The sequence below is a fragment of the Hipposideros armiger genome, unplaced genomic scaffold (assembly GCF_001890085.2).
Source record: "Hipposideros armiger isolate ML-2016 unplaced genomic scaffold, ASM189008v1 scaffold_46, whole genome shotgun sequence".
Lineage (NCBI taxonomy): Eukaryota > Metazoa > Chordata > Mammalia > Chiroptera > Hipposideridae > Hipposideros > Hipposideros armiger.
In genome coordinates, this window is record NW_017731396.1 from 2,639,512 (window position 1) to 2,645,845 (window position 6,334).

The 6,334-nt window shown below is 54.3% G+C and overlaps 1 protein-coding gene across 1 annotated transcript in view; it reads left to right on the forward strand.

Annotated features, from left to right (window-relative positions):
* The first annotated feature begins 232 nt into the window (after positions 1-232).
* The window catches only part of NPPB (natriuretic peptide B), a 56,708-nt gene continuing 50,606 nt past the window's right edge, over positions 233-6,334 (forward strand). Inside the window, exon 1 of the mRNA XM_019639692.1 lies at positions 233-504. The gene's annotated coding sequence lies outside the window, so the exon portion shown is untranslated. The remainder of the gene's footprint in view (positions 505-6,334) is intronic.

The window sequence follows — 6,334 nt, forward strand, 5'->3', positions numbered from 1 at the left end:
GAGTGAGCTCTAGCTGCTGCTGCTGTGGGGACACCCGCCCCCCACCTCCGGCATGGTGGGCGCTGTGACCTATCCTCTCCCCAGGCGAGTCCTCTGGGTCTGGTCACACAGAACACACGGCAGGGACACGGGTCCCTCCACCCAAACCCATACAAGGCCTGTACTCACCAACCAGGATCACGGGGATGCAAGGGGTTCACCTTCTCTGAGGAGGGGCAGGACAAGAGGGAAAACAGGGAGCTATTTCAAGAAGGTGTCGAAGGCCGGGACACTAAAATTAGACCTTTGGTTCCTAAAAAGACATTGGCGCCATCCAAGGCCTTGGAGAGGGGCTCTTCAGGACGGAATGTGACCCCAGGAAGGGCTTCCGCGGGCCTGGGCGATGAGGTCAGCCTGCAGGACCAATCCGACCGTCCGATGGCTGGCGGTCATGGGCACCTCTCCTCCAGCCACCCTGCCTGCAGAATTCTGGAGCTGGCTCTAACTGCTTCCTGTCTGCACCAGGTGAGCGGGAAGGTGAGGGGCCAAAGCGGCCCGTTCCTGGTGTAGCTGACCTTCCTGGGCGGCTGTGTTTTTCCTTTTTTGACTGTCCCTTTGCCTCTTGTGCTTTCTGCTCCATTCTGGATGTGTGTGTGTGTGTGGGGGGGGGGTCCGCTCACAAGAAGCGGCCATCTTGAAGCCTCGCGCCCCTAGGATGGGGCTGGGAGCATGAGCTGGTGAGAGGCCAGGTGTCCCAGCCCCGCTGGGCCTCAGCTTCTGCTCCTGCCCCCCAGGGTCATGGAAGACTCCTATCCCTGGACTTTCCTTGTCTCTTCCCCCAGTCCCGAGGCCTCACCCCAACCCTCAGGGCTATGGTCCCCCAGTGAGCTGGGGAAGTCCTTATGAAGCTGACTGCCTGGGGTGAGACGTGGAGAGCCCTCAGCCCCGCCTTCTGAGCTGGGTCCTCTCTCCCCGTCCCCAGGCCCTGGCCTGGGGTCCAGGACTTTGCTATTTGCCTTTCTTCTTACCCCAAGTTGTTTTCCAAGGCAGGGAGGTTGGCCAATTGGATCCTGTCATCATACCCATTTAAATTCCTTTAACTGCTCATGGCCCTTGGAATATGGTCTAGAAGCCCCCTCCCCCCAAGGTCCAGCCCGGCCTCCCTCTCACCCTGTGCCCCAGCTGCACGGCCATCTCTTGTTCTCCAACATGCCAGGTTCCTTTGACGCAGGCCTGCCCACCTGCTGTTCCTCTCCTCCTTGCCCAGCTGAACCCCACCACTCAACGTCAAAGTCGCTTCCTCAGAAAGGTCCGCCCAGGCCGACGGCAGGTCCGGCCTCCTCTCTGTCTGTGTCTGCAGGACCCTTTGCCCTTTGCTTATACTCATCGCCTGTGTGCTCGTGTTTGTCCCCCATTAGGGTGGAAGCTCTGTATAAACCACCACTGGCTGCTCACTACTGTAAACTCCAGTGATTGGCACATAGTAGGTGCTCGAGAACACATGATGAGTCAAGTTGAGGTGGAGCCCAAGAGGGCAGTGCCCTGGTCACTCTTGGGCAACAGAGGCCTGGAAATCTGGGCAGGTGGCTGTGCCCCTCGATAGACAGACCACCTAGGCCGAGGAGGATTGGGCCAGCAAGCGGGGCAGAAGGGGGATGGGGGAGGAGGGGGCACAGCTGGGATAAGGCCTGGGGGCAGTGTTCACAGCGGTCATCCACAGCGGTGGCTCGTCATTTACTGGCCAGCACAGGTGGGCTTCCTGTCCCAGTCCTTGCTCTGCAGCCTGGGTTCCCGGAGACTCTTAAAGACCAAAGTGGACAAGCAGATGGGCTGAAATCAACGCTCAGGGAACCCGCTGGAGTTTTGGAAGCAACAGTAGGAGAAAGCCCTGAGGAAAATGATGTGTGTGTCTCCCCCAAAGCCTAGCACACGTGCTGCCTTCGGAATCCCCAGAGCATCTCACCAGGAGTCCCTCAGCTGTGAGGACTAACGGCTCAGGGCCTATCACCCCGGGGCCTCCTGTCTCATGCTTACAGAACATGTGAAACACTCAGGAAAGATGTGTGTTCAATTGTTGAACTGTATTCACCTCGGCTTTAGCTGGACCTCTCCCGACTCCTCCTGAGACATACTGATCTGGCAGTCCTGGTTTATGTCCATCGCCCTGTTTTTATCATCACCCATTTTATGTTCAAAAGCATCCTGGTTTGGACTTTAGGTTACATGGCTAGGCTTTTAAGTCAATATATGTTCATATAGGATTATCTCTAAGGTAATTTATTTAGTAATTTTAGTAATTCAGTAATTGAATAGCTTAATCATTGAAGTAAAAGAGTAGAAATATGCAAAATACTAGATGTACAATCAGACAGACGACATACGCGTATGTGCCTGTGTGTGGGTAGGCTGGATGGACCAGGAAAGACTGGGCCATTGTGCTTCTCAGAAGGGAGCAGGGCTGAGGGACGGGGCACCCAGTGGGTGCAACCGTTTCAAACGTTTGTCTCACTTATTTCTGGGTTTCGGCGGGAAACTTCATGAGATCTGGCTTTTGTCATTCATAACATAGCAAAGCAAAATATAACAAAAAATGTATTGGCTTTCCCTCCTCGACTATAGATTCCTCCAGGGAAGAGACAGTTTGGGGTCCCCTTTGCCCAACAGAGAGAGTGTCAGGCTCAAGGTGAAGGTCAATATATGTGTGTGGCGTCCCGGGGAGTGGAGGAAGGCCAGTCTGACTCTCAGGAGCTGGAAGCCTGCAGATCTCTTAGGGATGCCTGTCCTTGGCTGCCCTCCCACCTTTTCTGAGAGGTTTCTCTAGCTCTCCCACCGGGATGGCAAACATGGTTGTCTTGTAACAGATTCTGGGGGACCGGTGGCAGTAGCTCCAGCGTGGTTAGCAGTGCCTACGGGGCCATGGGATGGGAGAACAATAGTGCCACATGCGCTGGGGCGAAGACATCCTGTGTGATGGCAGCTCAGGCTCTCATCACAGGCGCGCAGCTGAAGAATCCCTGGAATGCGGCAGGGCTGCTGACAGCACTTCATGCTCTGCGTGTGATCACCCATGTGACTTCCTCAGGGAACTGTGAGCAAAGTGTGTGGGTGGGCCCCAGCACCGCTAGCCTGACTCTCCAGGGTCTTCTGAGCCCCAACTCTGAGGAACAGGGCAGGGTGCTGAAAAATGGGGTGGGGCAGGGACCAGGAGATGAAATTGAATGATTGTCAACAGCCACCTCCTCAGTCTTCCTGAGACCATAAGACAGAATCATAGTAACAGTAATAATCATAATAACAGCTAGTTTCTGAGGTGCCAAGAATTGTGCTGAGCAATTGACAGGCATCATATCTCACTTAATCTTCATGAAAACTCCATGAAGCAGACGCAATTGTTATGCCCATTTTACAGTCTGGGAAACCTGAGGCTAGAAGCTCCTGAGTGATTCACCTAAGAGCATACAGCTGGTGGGTGATAGAACTGGGATTTGAATGTGAGCCTGTCATTCAGACCTCCAGGGCCCAGGTTCTACTCCTGATAACTCATCTACTACCGTAGTTACGAACCAAATGACCCAGACTAATTATTCCTGAAGTGAAAAACATCCCACCACAAAGCCTGGGATGCTGCTTGCTTATATGATTAAATTTGGTATTTAGCAGCATTATGTTAGGTATTAGGAGCAGCAACCAAATGAAGCTTCTGGAAGCCGAAGTCTTACTTCAAGCGACCTGTTAAATGCAGGGTGCCGGTCCCAGAAGGAATAACAGAAGTGTGGTCAGAGGCTGCCTGGAGCTGGACAGATCTGCCTCCACCCGGAGCCCACCCCTGACAGCTGTGCGAACGTATTAGTCTGCCAGGGCTTTTGGACAAAGGACCACAAACTGGGCTCCTTAAGCAACAGAAATGTCTTGTTTCACAGTCTTGGGGGCTAGAATTCCAAGATTGCAGTGTCAACAGGGTTGGTTCCTTCTGAGGGAAACCGTTGCATTTCTCCCAGCTCCAGGGGTTTCACTGGCAGTCTTTGGAGTCCTTGGCTTGTAGAAGCCTCACCCTGGTCTCGGCCTTCATGTTTGAATGTGTGTGTGCCTGTGTCCAAATTCCCCATTTCATGAGGACACCAGTCACATTGGCTGAGGACCCACACTGAGGACCTCATTCAATTTGATAGGGTCTTAAAGATCCCATCTCCAAATAAGGTGAGTCTGAGGCTGTGGGGCTTGAGGCTTCAACGTGACCATAACAGTACCCTTGGGCAAGTCAGTTCATAGCTCTGGGCCTCGGTTTCCTTGTCTGTAAAATGGGGTTGGTAACCATCCGTCCCTCCCGGAGTTGCTGTGTAGAAACACTGCGAGGGAGAAAATCACTTGGCACAGTGCCCAGTTTGTAGTTGACGCTCAGGGAAACAGCTGCTATTTCCTATGACATTCCTAGGACGAGAGGCTACAGGGTTGGGAAGTACCTGCATTGGATGCCTGCGGGCCAGGCAGAGCCACAGGGAGCCAGCCTGGGGAGGTGTGTATGAGTCTGGCCTTTCCTGGGCTCCTGAGGGTGGGATGTGCCTGGCTCTGGCCCAGGCCCGGGCTCCCAGGCAGTGCTTACACTTGGCGTCTGCATTCCTGGGTGAGGCATTCAGAGGCCCCACTCCCAGGCTAGCTTCTGTGCCCTCCAGCTCAGAGTTTCTCACCCTCAGCCCTGTTGACGTTTTGGGCCCGATAACTCTCTGTTGGGGGTGTTGTGTACAGGTAGGATGTGTAGCAGTTTCCCTGGTGTCCACCCACTGGCTGTAGGTAGCACCCCCTCCCAGTTATGACAACCAGTAATGCCTTGGACATTGCCAAATAGCTTCCAGGGGTCAAGATCACCCCTGGGGTCTAGCTGGCTGCCTTAGGAAGGGCTTGGGATGCTGTCTGCCTCTGTGTACAATTGGAATCCCACATGGACAAATCTGGAGATAGGAGCCTGAATAGCACTCAGGCAGAAAATCTCCACCCTGGTGGACCCACTGTACATCCTGAATGAACAGTCCTTCCCAACCCTGCTGCTTCAAGCCTGGCTCCCTGGGATCATCTCAAGGTGACTGTGGCCTGGTCTAGGCACCGTGGCCAGGGCTTGGCTGTAAACAGTCGGCAGGAAGCACAGAGTAGGGGTGGGCTCCAGGGGGCCCAGCCAGGAGAAGGTGTGGACACGGTGCTGACAGGCCCAACTTATCAGGACCAGAGGCCCAGGCTCCAGACAAGCAGGTCATGGGACTTTATCAGCTGTTAGAGTGACAGAGTTTGCAACAGTCCTGCTGGCCGTGGGTGCTGACAGCCAGGAGCTGGGCAGGACACAGCTTCTGCTCAGGGCCTCCGGTTCCCATCACAGGGTGGGAGGTGCAACCCCAGGGATATTTGAGAAGAAGGGAGGACGGAGGGGAGAAGGAGAGAGAGAGAAATGAGCTGACCGGATTGCTTTTTCCTCACTTTATTTCCTTCAAATATTTAAAAATGTGTTTACAGTTTCAAAGCTGATGCCTGGTGACTGCAACAAGTTAAGTGATTTTAAAAGGGGGTGGGAGTGTTGGGGCACATCCAAGGGAGGAGGGGTGGGGGAGACAAACTCCATCCTACCTCCACTGCCACTGCCCTGACCTGGCTCTGCAGGTCCCTTCCTTGCCCTTGTGATTAGTGTCCTGCGGCTGCTGGAACGAATTACCCCAAACTTGCTGCCTTAAGACAACAGAGCGCTCCCAGTTCTGGAGGCCAGAAGTCCAAATTCAGTATCACTGGGCTAAAGTCAATGTGTGTGTGTCAGGGACACACACCCTGGGGAGGTTCTGGGGAGAACCTATTCCCCGCATCTTCCACCTTCATGTGGCAGCAGCACTCCAACCTCTGTCTGCGTGGTCACGGCACCTTCTGCCCTCAGCATGCATCAAACCTCCCTGGGCCTCCCTCTTCTGAGGACACTGTGATGACATTTGGGGCCCACGCGGGTGATCCAGGATAATCTCTCCACCTCAAGATCCTTTACTTAGTCACATCCGCAAAGTCCTTTTGTCGCTCTATCAGGTGACATTCACAGGTTGCAGGGATTAAGATGTGGACGTTTTTGGGCCGGCCGAGAGGCTCAGTTGGTTAAGAGCTCGCTCAAGAGTTTGAGCTCTGAGCAACAGCGGTTCGAGTCCTGGCCCGAGCTCAGCAGCCGCTGAGCTGCCAACAGGTGGACGTTTTTGGGCCGGCCGAGAGGCTCAGTTGGTTAAGAGCTCGCTCAAGAGTTTGAGCTCTGAGCAACAGCAGTTTGAGTCCTGGCCCGAGCTCAGCAGCAGCTCAGCTCAGGTGCAGAGTCACTGGCCCATGTGGGAATTGAACCAGC